Source organism: Mustela nigripes, chromosome 5, assembly GCF_022355385.1.
Source record: "Mustela nigripes isolate SB6536 chromosome 5, MUSNIG.SB6536, whole genome shotgun sequence".
Classification (NCBI taxonomy): domain Eukaryota; kingdom Metazoa; phylum Chordata; class Mammalia; order Carnivora; family Mustelidae; genus Mustela; species Mustela nigripes.
This window is the reverse complement of record NC_081561.1, coordinates 97,524,234-97,537,295: the sequence shown is the minus strand read 5'-3', so window position 1 is coordinate 97,537,295 and position 13,062 is coordinate 97,524,234. Positions and strand designations below refer to the sequence as shown.

The 13,062-nt window shown below is 38.8% G+C and overlaps 1 protein-coding gene across 8 annotated transcripts in view; it reads right to left on the bottom strand.

Moving 5' to 3' along the window:
* Positions 1-12,568, bottom strand: part of MYO6 (myosin VI) — a 151,488-nt gene extending 138,920 nt beyond the window's left edge. For all 8 annotated transcript variants that reach the window (XM_059400953.1, XM_059400954.1, XM_059400956.1 and 5 more), the window contains exon 1: positions 12,346-12,568. The gene's annotated coding sequence lies outside the window, so the exon portion shown is untranslated. The remainder of the gene's footprint in view (positions 1-12,345) is intronic.
* Positions 12,569-13,062: the final 494 nt, after the last annotated feature.

Below are 13,062 nucleotides of genomic sequence, written 5' to 3'. Positions count from 1 at the left end.
AACAAGCATTTGTCATTTGTATTTAAATGGATTAAATAAGTTTTTAATTTCTAAATTTTAATTTCTAACACAGTAAATATTGATATAACCAATATACAAAATCTTTACAGAGTCCTCAACAATTATTAATACAAAAGAATCCTAAAACCTGAGGTCCGCTGATTTACGTAAAATCTTACCAAAACTTTTGCAAGGCAGTTCACATTCTCTAGTCATTCATAATCAATCTAGTGAGAGCAGGGGACAATGAAAAAAGACACACATTTATAATACAGGTATAATTCTAACAGTAAATCTGGGAAAACTATTTTGAAGGATTTAATTCCAACAGTTCCTAAAAGATAGGTAAGACTAAAAGAAAATGAATTCCAGAATAAGGTCTTTTTGAACAAGAGTAGAAAAATGAGAGAATGGGGGCATGTTCAGGGAATAGGTCAATGGGGCTAGAGCATGGCACAGTGGCAGAAGTGTGACAAGTGCTGAAGTGGAAAAGTGAGCCAAGAGGTTAGGCCATGAAGGGTTTCAACCCCACAGTACAAGTTTGGACTCTGAAATGTTAATTAATAAAGGCTAATAAGGATTCTTATTCAGCAAGAAAATATTACAATCAGATTTCCACTTTGAAACACAGCTCTAATGGCAAAGCACAGGATAGACTCTGCTGTACATGGAGGAAAAGGGCCAAATACAAGATGTGCATGGAAAAAAAAGTAATGAAGGCCGCACTCAGTCAGAGGGAACAGAAAGTGAAGGATGACCTTCCAGAAAGCAGAACAGAGTTTGGCAAGTGAAAGAATATGACAAGAGGGAAAAGATGAGTGAAAATTCTGAACCTCAATAACTAGGACCATGTGGCTATCATACAGAAACAGAAAGAAACAGAAGAAGATCCAGGTTTCTCAAAGGATGTACAATTGATGGGAATTATGAAATCTAAAGACGTCTGTAGACCATCAGTTTAGAAATGATGGTCAAGTTGATACAGAAAGAAATCTGGGGTAATCTGCACTAAAAAATAAGAATTGCAACCATGGGACTAATATAATTATCAAAAATAAGAACAGAATGAGTAGAGCAAAGTGCCAAGTACAGGAGTTTATGAGAAATGAACAGTAATGGCATGCACAGAGAGAATTAAGCAGTAAAAACAAAACAGGAAAAGTCAGAGACCTGAGAGAACGCATGACCAAAGAAGCTAACAGAAAAGAATTCAAGGAGGATTAGTTGGTGAATAGCTGAACAGGTTTGAAAAGAATAATGATCTAAATGAGGCCACTGGATCTATTAATTATGAGGTTTCAGAGTAGTCTCTGTTGAGAGTTTAGGGCAGAACACAGATTACAATAGCCTCATTAGCATGGCATTAGGTACAGGAAATAAATGAGCTACAAGAAAGTATATTTTCCAAAAAACAGTTTGTCTGCTTTTCAACCATAATAATTTTTTAATAAAACTATGTCTAAATTTAACTGTTATTTTCAATTTATTTCAGTCACATAAAACACTGATTTTAGCATTAAAACAGAACACCATCATTTACCTAATAAATTTTATGACACAAAAATAATTTCAAAAAATATATATATATACTACTATGTTACATATTGACCCTCACTCTACTCCTTAAAAGAGTATTATTCTTAGTCTAGATGGGTCTACTATAGAACATTTAAGGGCAATTCCAACAAACAGCATTTATTTAAGAAAAACCGCTATTACCCAGCCTCTTTTTATTAGTAAATATCAAGCAGAATATGAGATCAATCTTAATTTACACATATTTATATAAAATGTGTATTTAGCCAGACCCAAGTTTATATGAGTAATATATGAAATATATATATTAACATAATATAGAAAACAAACAATACTCAACAAAGATTCTTCCTTTTACAAAAGAAATCATTATTGAAATACTTTAAATAAATAAATAAGAATATTTCCCAGGATATTATGAAATTACAATTTAATTTTTATTTAATTTACATGAAACTTTATAGGAATACATCTGTTTAAAGCAAATTCATGAAGTATTAATAAAAATGTATAGTCAAGGGATTTAAAAATTGTAAAGAATAGTTTAGACACTGTGTGTCCAGAAGGTCTCCCCTCTCTCATCAGCGGGCAGGGAAAGTTGGAGCACTGTGTGGAACAGCAATCTGAGGCAAGGAACAAAAGAGGATATGATAGAGGAATTATCTGCTTTGCACTTGAAAGCAGGCAATAGCTCTAAGAGTATCCTGATGCTACCATCCCTTGTTTGGATACAATAGACAGAAGAGATTAATCTTGAAGGGATTTTCAAAGCTTTTAGTCTTTAAAAAGAACATAGAAAAAGGTAACTTAGAGTTCTAAATGGGTGGGTCAAAGGCTCTGGATCCAAACCACCTAAAGATATCTCTCAGTTCTGTACCTTACTACTCAAATCAACCTAGGAAATTGTTTCCATCAACATTAGAATGAAATGGGAAAATGACTATAAAACACTTCAAGTGGTGGCATATCACTGGCCCTCAAGAATCATTAGAAATATGCTGTTCTAGGAGCATTCTGGATCTGGATCACCCATTCAATCCAACATTATAATACATTAGCACCTTCCAACCCATGACATAAACCTTTCACTGTTCGACTATTCTATCATACTAAAAATACTATGTCAATGTTGTATGCCAAAAAATAGAATGCTAGAGAATAGAACCAAAGTCCATGAAATTCTGGACAAGTTCCAGAATTTAATTTAAATTTAAATTTAATTTAAATTTAATTTTTAAAATAGCCCATTTTTTGACACATTAACGTTCTTGTATACTACTATCAGGTTAGCCTCATTTTTGCCAATAACTCATTAAAATCACTAAATTAAACAACTGGTCTATAAATTCCTAACTTTGCTGTACCACACCTTCAAAAAAAAATGTAGAATGTATCTATGCAATAAAAAATACTGACTGGGGCGCCTGGGTGGCTCAGTGGGTTGGGCTGCTGCCTTCGGCTCAGGTCATGATCTCAGGGTCCTGGGATCGAGTCCCGCATCAGGCTCTCTGCTCAGCAGGGAGCCTGCTTCCTCCTCTCTCTCTCTCTCTGCCTGCCTCTCTGCCTACTTGTGATCTCTCTCTGTCAAATAAATAAATAAAAATCTTTAAAAAAAAAATACTGACTAAAATAAATGGGGTTTTTTTCTGTTTTCTAAAACATCTGTGGTGAAATCTGTCCCATGTTTCAACTCATTCAATTCCCATCCTTCTCTCCCCTCCCAACCATGCCTGATAGAAATTCTTTCTCAAACTAATATAAATCTCCTCAATTTGCCATTGAATACACGATGCCTACTTCTACACTAAGCATTCATCTGTTTTTCCCCAACATCTCATTGGCCAAAACAGCCGTAGTTTTGTTTGAAATCTCAAACAAAAGGATTAAAGATACATAAAATCAACTGCTCTCAACTTCAATCATGGACAGGAAGAGCAGAGAAGCTAATACATTCCTCTTGAAAACACATACACATGAATACACTTTGTTCTTCCCCAAAATACCAAAAGGATAACAGACAGCAAATCATGCCCACAAACCAAAACACAGTTGTTTCATCTAATTTTAGAAAAAAAATAACAAGGAACTGAAGAAAATTTCTCTTTGGAATAACTCAATCCTCAAATCAGGGAAATTCAAAGAGCATAACATGGAAAAACCAACAGCCTCAATTCTCCCCTTCAGGATACTAATTCTATCAGCACCAAATGAAAACAAAGAGTATGTTTTTAGAAGATCCCAAAAAAGTATGAAATCTCTTTCTCAAGGGAAAAAAAGACCACTTAGAACATATCTAAATGTATTATTTCAAGCACAGGTGTTCTGTGATTTACCTCAAACCGGTTTCTTTTTATATCATATTCTTTTTTTTTTTTTTCCTTGAGTAGGCTCCACACCCAGCTTGGAGCCCAAGACTCTGAGATCAAGACCTGAGCTGCAATCAAGAGTCAGACACTTAACTGATTGAGCCATCCAGGAGGGCCCCATATTCTTTTACAGTCAAGCTTGTAAACTTATTTGTTTAAAAAAAAAAAAGACCAGGGGCACCTGGGTGGCTCAGTGGGTTAAAGCCTCTGCCTTCGGCTCAGGTCATGATCCCAGGGTCCTGGGATGGAGCCCCACACTGGGCTCTCTGCTCAGCGGGGAGCCTGCTTCCTCCTCACCCTCTGCCTGCTTCTCTGCCTACTTGTGATCTCTGTCAAATAAATAAATAAAATCTTAAAAAAAAAAAAGATCTTTTCTTATGAAAGACATGTACTCTTTCAAACCAAGACTAAGTTCAGAAACCTCGCTAAGGTATAACAATATATTAATAAAAGGGTTTTATGTTAATAGACTTGGGTTATGTTTCTCATTGGGTTATATGGATCATAAAAGTTCCTAAGGGGAGCCTGGCTGTGTCAGTCAGTAGAGCATGCAATTCTTGATCTCCAGGTCATAAGCTGGAGCCCCACATTGGGCAGAGATAGATTACTTTAAAAAAAAAAAAAAAAAGTTCCTAGAATAACTGTCCAATTAGATGAGAAAGTGAATGAATTTTTTTCTAAGTATGTATAACATAAGCAGACTCAGCATTTTTGAGATGTATCACAGGTCCCAAAGTTATTTAAACTACACCAAGGAAATGCTAAAAATTCCCAAAGGTTCTAATCAATGCCCTATTTATTCTCCACATTTATTCTCCACCTGCTCCATCAAACCCCCCACCCCTCCTATGTATGCTCTGTTCCTGCCCTGGGAAGATGAGCCTGCATAGATCACCACCTAGGCTCCGCAGGTGGGTTCCAGCAGTGCAAGCCAGTGTACAAGACCCAAAGACTGAGGAGAGGTCATGGAAGTTTCCCCTCCTCTCCCTGCCTGACTGTCTCAAAGCCACAGTTCCTTGGGGCCTTCCTCCCCAATGCCAGCTCTCAACTCTCAGTTTTGGTAATCTCTGGAGTATTAACGGCTTCTCCACCGTTGCTATTCCCTGGGTGCACCCCCCCCCACCCTTGTTTGTTCTCTAACCTCTATAATCTCTTCTTTTGCACCAACCAGGATGAAATCTCTTTCCTGCTGGGAGCTTGCCTGATGAAGTTAACAATACCAAAGCTGGTTAATTCAAAACAGTACATTATCTAAAGAAATCCAATTTAAAAATTTTAACAAGGTCTTAAGATCTATTCAAGTACTACCTATTATTATTTGTATAACTTTAAAAATTAAATATAACTAGCTCACTTCTAAATGAAGCTTGTTAAAAGCTGAAAACTCATTACAATTAAAGTTAGGTGTGCAATTTAACATTGCCCCTCTCAAAGATAAATGCTTATAAACCCCAAATAAACTTAATACACACACACACACACACACAAAATCAAGGAAGGGATTCCGGTAACTGATATTTCACTTTCTTCTACCATACACTGCCTGGTTAATCCAAACACTTTTTGTTGTTTTACTGAAGCCTTCCCAGGCATAGGATAAAGAAAAGTTTTAAACCAGTGCTTCTCAAATTTTGGTGTGCAAGTAAATCAACCGAGAAACTTGTTAAACGCTAGTGCCCAGGCCTCACCGACACCCTTCTGACAAATGTTTTTACCAGTTCCCAGATAATTATGATTAACACTACACTTCAAAACTTCTTCAATTTGGCCAACTTTAAGATTCCACCGAAATCTCCAGGACACTTTATTCTTTTTGAATAAACATTCCACATTAAACATGGCCAAAGAAACCAAAAAACAAAAACACAGTAACAATAATAATGCACACTAACTACACATCACAATGATATGTGCTTCACATGTATTATCTAATTCCTTCCCCACAAGAACCACACCAGGTAGGTAACAGGTAGGTAACACTGTTGCCTCCATTTTATAGATGGTTTCAGCTCAGGTAGAGATCACAGGGTCATGAGAAAACTGAAGCCCAGAGACACTAAGTAATCCAACTACAGTAGTGACTGGCAAAACCAGAATCATCTCAGGTCTGCCAGTCCCTCTTATCTACAAGCTGGGTAAGCAAGCACTTGTATATAAATGCAATTCTGCAGTTTCAGGACTGCCACAAAAAGGATTACGTCTAAGGACCAAGCAGTTCCACAAGCAATAATCATCCCCATCCACTCCCTCCCCACAACAAGCTCTCTTGACTCTCCACCCATCACTCACCAAGGCCTTCCACCTACACAGTATGCCATCCCATACTGATAGGACATCACAACTCCGTGTGTATATCAGTACTCCTCTACTCCTACCTACTACATGCTAAGTACATGCAAATTCCATCTTCATCAAGTACTGGCTATGAGCTTGAGCAAATTTAACATCTTATGCCTCTGTTTCCCAATCTGTAAATTGTGGGTCATAATGTCAAATGCACTAAAGTAAGTCATGTAGTAATTAACTGAGATAATGTACACAAAGTACTTGCTTGACACACAAACACATAGCAAAAACTCAATAAACAATAGCTGCTAACATATCAATCCTATATTCCCTTTATCTCAGCCTTACGTTCCTGAGACTTGGATGAAGACGGAACATACTCTTACTTATAAGGAGCAGACTGGTAACAGTGAACTGAAGGCCAGGAGTAGAATATTTTTGAGTAAATAAGTCTTTTGGTAACCCTCAAATTCTACCACTTTGACAACTATCCATTTCCCAACTTTAGGGTCAGCCCTGTTGATTACATTCTAGTAATAAGAGTCTATAATTTAACTTAATTCAAAACAACAATAAAATATCACTCAGCACAGGAACTTGGTCTTAATTTATCACAGTATCATTAGCACTTAGAACTGTACCTGGTTCATGGCAGACACTCAAATATTTGTCAAATGAATTAAGGCATAAAGATACCAATGCAGACACACATTAATTAGCTCATTAGTGAATCTTTACAAAAACAAGCATAATTATCAGGTCAATACCAATGTGTCAAGTAACAAAAGTTATTTTCAAAATTCCCCCAGAATATTTTTCTCCTTTTTTTTTTAAGAGCAAAACTGCGTGTGTGTGCGCGTGTGTGTGTGTGTGTGTGTGTGTTATAAAAACATAAATCCAAGCAGGCAATGAAATAAACATATTTTTTTAAGTGTCCCATCCTGGGTTCTCTGTCCTAGAATTTAGTAAACAGTTAAAGTTTAGGTTGCTCTTCTGAATGCTATGAGGTCTCCATCTTATAACCAAGTTTCTGTAGTTCAGCTCCTGATTGGAGAAGTTATCATCTACATTGTCTTCATCCCAATCATCCTCCAGACATTTGCACCTTCATCTTTACCTAAACCAGCCCAGGGAACTCCTTGAACTCACCATCTTCCTCCAAGAGACCCAAGTCTACTACCTGCATTTTTTCTGACACAGAGACCATCCCCTCTGAAAACCCCCCAGGCTGAGAGGAAAGATGGAACTCTGACTTTTCCTCACATAAGACACCAATGCTGCCTCTGAAGTCAGCTTTTTTTTTTTTTCCAGAGTTCTTTCTTTTTATTTACCTTTTTTTAAAAGACTTTATTCATTTATTTGACAGACAGAGATCACAAGTAGGCAGAGAGGCAAGTGGGGGCGGGGCGGGAGGAAGCAGTCTCCCTGCTGAGCAGAGAGTCCGATGTGGGGCTCGATCCCAGGACCCTGGGATCATGACCTGAGCCAAAGGCAGAGGCTTTAACCCACTGAGCCATCCAGACACCCCTCCTTTCTTTTTTAGAACAAACAATGGGCTTTCCTTTAAAAACTCTCCAACCAGGGGTTCTGGGTGGCACAGTGGGTTAAGGGACAACTCTTGGTTTCAGCTCAGGTAGAGATCACAGGGTCATGAGATCAAGCCCTGCAGCAGCTCTACACTCAGCCCAGAGTCAGCCTGAGATTCTCTCTTCCTCTCCCTTTGCTATCCCTCCCCAAACTCATTCACCTGCATATGCACGTGCATGCTCTCTCTCACTCTAAAATAAAATAATCTTGAAAAACTCTCCAATGGAGGGGGGGACCTCTTCAACCTCAGCTCCATTAATCTACTAAAAATGTTAAAGGAGCCCCATAATAATGCATCCTGCTCATCTCCTACCTTATATTCAAACAAGAACAAAAACAAACCTAGTAAGTATTTAACAATTATCACTTTAGTGATGCTGACTTTTCATAATTTTTGCAACCATCCAAATTGAAGCAACAAAATTAAGTAACTGCTCATTAAGAGGTTAACCCTAACTAACACCTAGAAGATAACTGTGATCTACTATGGGAATACACAGAAGTTCCCTTCTTAGCTATGTTTCTAAGCAGCCACATAAGTAACCTTGAACAAGACACTTAATTTTTTTTGCCAACATTTTATCATCTGCAGAATAAGAGTAAGTTTACCACATCTACTTCAACAAGGTGTTTTAAGGACCAAAGATACAAAAAATGATTTCCAGAACAACAGAATGCCATACAAATGTAAGTTGTTAAATCTGATATAAATATCATCAGATTTTAAATGGGTATTTCCATTCATATTTCTTTTTATGTCTCTGTCACTCTTTATATTTCCTAGATCCAAAGATCTGCCAGTAAAAAGTTCCCACCTACAGTCATATTTCAAACAGACTAGGCCCTCAGTAAATATTGTTGAAAAAGATGTTCATCCACATATAATAGAAATTCTAAGATTCTGCTCTATGCAATACCTTACCTTGTAAAGGTTAAGCAGCAGGTTACTTTCAAGTAAAATAACAAGTGATGTAACTCACATAAAAGATGCCTGTGGTTTTGTCAAGAGCACCGCCTTCCTTTGTGCACATTACTCAGCCTGGATATAAATATTCACCTATGTGAATATCACCCAAGGAATGTTCCTCAGTATTTTGGTTTCACTGGTGGCATGCCTTCTGTACAGAAAAGTACTTCCCTTCTCTTTAACCCTAGCAAATTTTCTAAAGATGTCTGAGTTGTTCTTCTGGTTTTACAGTCTATGCTTCAGTACTTACAGGGAGAACTTTTTGTGGACTTGTGGTCATTTCCTAAATTACCATGTATTTCTTATACTAAATATGAAAAGTTTTCTTTCAAGACCATGAACAGAAAAAAAATTCTCACACTCATATTTTAAGATTACAGATAGTCCAATTAAATTTGTCAAATAAAAGTATAGCTGTTTCAAACAACAAACTTCCTGGTTCCTCTGAATATTATATAATTCCTCAAAAACAGAATTCAAGCTTATTTGACCTTAGTTAGTTCTTAATTATCTACACATACATACACACACACATGCAGATGTCTTATAGATATCCATTAATAATTTATATTACAGTTGAATATGAGTATCCTTGAGATGCAACATTCCTTAGAGTTCAAACCAAATAATGAAATACCTATAAATGTAATCACCCAACTCAGCCTTCTTACCATTTTTCTTCTCATTTACCCAACTACATTCTACTGCTGAAATGACTCCTACTTTGTGACAAAAGATGGACTTTGTATACTCATTTTTGTCCTTTGTGTCTATTATACCTCAAGGGACATTCCTGAAATAAACATAGGCCATAAAAAATTGTCCTAATAGTACAGCTGAAAATAGTACAGGTGAGAATTTAGTCATATTTTGAAAACAAGCCCCCTCACAAGGATTACAAAGTTAATTGTGCAGTATTTTTAAAAGATAGCTACTGCATTTATGGACAACGTTCTCTTATTGGAAGAAAATATAAAGTTCTATCTGAAACAAAAAGACTACTATTTATTTTATCTACAATGAAAACCAGTGTTACATTACAGCTTAATTCTAACTCCTATAAACCCATCAAAATAAAAAGTGCACAATTTGTATAATATTCTGGAATTTACATCAGAAACGAGAAAGCAACACCCTATCACTGTCAAAGTTGTCAACTTAAGAATGAAAAAAAGCAGAAAATTCAACATCAGTTTCAGAACCACATTCATGACCTTTATCATCCTCACTCCTATGTGCCTTCTTCAAGTTACATTCTTTAACACAATACCAGTTCTGCAGGTTTATTTGAGCAGTCTACCAAATGAACTGAGATCAAGGCAACCTGGTCTGGTAGAAAAGACAGGGAGGGCTTCATGGTCAGAAGACTTAGGTGTGAATCCAGACTTTGTTCCTCTGGAGTTGTAAGACGTTGAGCAAATATTTAATTCTCTAAGCTTAAATTTCTTCATATGTAAAAGGACAAGACCACCAACCTTGAAAATTATTTTATAAATCAAATCCCTCAGTTAGTGTTCTGAGTATGGCAGATGCCTAATACAGGGGTAATGATCTTATACTATTCAAGTTCAGAAGTTATTATGAAGTACCTCATTAAGGGGATCACAAACTATGAAAATTATTAAAGCTGTAATATCTTTTTCAATCTTCTACTGAAAATGTTCTAATATACAAAAATGAAAAATTCAGAGAGGTTAGAAATCTTTTTAAAACTGACATTTTTAAATATCAAAATAAAGCTTCAATTATCAACAGTGAAAACGGGTTCATTTTCATAAAATGTTTTGAGTGTTTATATTTATTTAAACTTCACATGGTCAAAAATTTTAAAACTTTCTGAAAAGAGCTGTACTTTAGAACCCAGAGACAGCCCAGTTATCTAAACAATGGGCTACATGATACACCACAGTCTCCAGGCAAAGTCACAACAGGATGAGAAAAGAGCCTTCAGTCTCTCTCAGATTTCCTGGCCACTGTTATTTTAAAACTTGATCACATAAACATAAACAGAGGGAAAAGATGCACTTCAGATAAGTGCAATGAGTTATGATTTACGATCTCTGTTTTAATACCTTGTATTAATTTACATTTTTATTTGTAATTGATGTAATTTTAAAAAAGCTCTTGTTCAGTAGCACCTATATAAACATAATGTAATTTACACTACATTTTTCTTGCTCGTGTTTCTAGACCCTAATGAAGAATATATGTATATTACAGTTTTATATAATGTATACTTAGAGTTTTTAATCATGATAATCTTATTAAAGTCATTCATCACTTCTGTTACTCCCTTTTAAAATGTCTTTGAAAACGAAAATGTAACTCAAACTGGGAGAACAATATGTCGCATAAAATATACAAACGTAATAGGCAAGTCTAAGACTAGAACGACTTCTGTTTACCACTGTGGATATAATTCCTGCACAACTTCAGATACTCAAAATGAGCTGGATATTTAAAAGTCAATGAGTTATTCTGAACGGCTGCATTGTTTCAAGCTCTGGCTATGGCCCAGTTTGTAATATTTCTAAAATTAATGATAAAAAACACTAAGGTAATTTTTCCACTAATCAATTTCCAACTGTAAAACCACAGCTCAACATATCTATGAAGTTTAGTTAATTTGTACAGACTTGCTGTTTTGGCTGCCAACCTTTGTACCATGACCATTCCAGCCCAAGTCCAAGATTCACATTTTATGGTGTGAATAGTTTCAAGTAAATCTTAAGAATTTCTAAAACTCTCAAACCCTGACTATATATTAAGATACACTGCATCTACACTACCAGAGCATAACAGCAAATGGAACTTTTGCTTAGCATGTACAGCGATCTGTGAAGTTGGGACGGTGTTCCTAGTTGTTCACTAATATCTGTAGATTAGGATGCAAGCATTCCTCCACCACAACTTTATGCCAGATAAAATATCACCTGTTTTCTTAAACTGTATAGAAATGGTATTTCTGACACGGATATTCTAGCAATAACCCTACCAAATTATTTTCTACTTAATAATACCTTGTTCCGGAATTGGAGCATTTTAATGGTTTTAAGAAGTTTGGGGAAATTAACAAATTTTTTAAAAAGCGCTTGTTCCGTTGCACCTATATAAATTAATATACTCAAAGTACTAGACAACCTGAAAACTAAAATCACAGCCTGGTCTCCTACACGATTAAACTATTACTTTAATAGTGGCCGTCACCTGATCCTCATAGCTCAGAACAAACGGCCCTATTCCTACACTGAATTTTAAGCTTGTTTACTTAAGAGAAAACTATCACGCAGTGTCAAGTCTGAGTGGGTCACCTGAGAGCTCTGCTTCTAACTAGGAGCGAGAGTAGATACACAAAGGTATCTTGGTGACGATAAACCCATGAAAGGGGACTCTCATTGTCCTGTGGAAATGAGAACCAGTCCTGGCACTACGGCGAGCAGCCGGCCGGGCCCACCCATCACCTGCTTCACCCGAGGCGTCCTCGGGAGGTGAAACTAGCCGTGGGTCCCCCGGACTGCCCGAAGAGGCCCCGAAGCAGGGCGGGCCGCTGGGGCAGCGAGGCCTGACGCTGACGCCCCGAAGCAGGGGCACCGCGTCACTCACCGGTGCGGAGGCGAAGGCAGGTGCGCGCCGCAGCGAGGCAACCTGTGGCCGGAGAGGTGAAGGGCGGGGGTCAAAGGTGATGAAGTTGAGCGAAAAGCCGGCGACGTGGACAAGCTCGGAGACCGGGAGGCGGCGACCGGGATCCTGCTAGCTTCCTGCTCGGACAGATCCCGGGTCCGTCTCCGCCCGCCGGCCGGCGCCCAGCAGAGTCCCCGGCCCCGGCGCGCGCACGTCACGGCTACGGAGCGCCCAAAGGGGCGGGGGCGCCGCGGGCCGGGGCGGGCCGATCGGGCGCGCGGGTACTCGGGCGCGCGCTCCAAGAGGGGGCGCCCGGCGCCCGCGGCCGCCCCGCCCCTCGCTCGCTCCCCGCCCGCGGCGCAGAGCCTCGGGGGCCGAGGTGGGCGCGCTAGCGCGGGAGAAGAGGCCGCCGCGGACGCGGCCGATAGTCCTTGTTCCTCCGGCTGCGAGATGGCCTTCTTCGCCGCCGTGGTCTCCAGCCGATGCAAAGCAAGTTCTCTGCGGTCTGGATGCGGTGACCGCGCAGTCCGGCAACAGCAAGAGTCTGTTCTCGGAGGGAGACAGTTGTTCAGGCAGGGGGGCGAGGACCCCGCGTTCTATAGAGGGCGGGCGGGAACGACGCGGCGGTGTTGCGGAGGGGAGAACCGCTGCGAACTAGGTTCCCGTCCGGGTCGCGGGGCGCTGGGCGGCGGGGCGGCG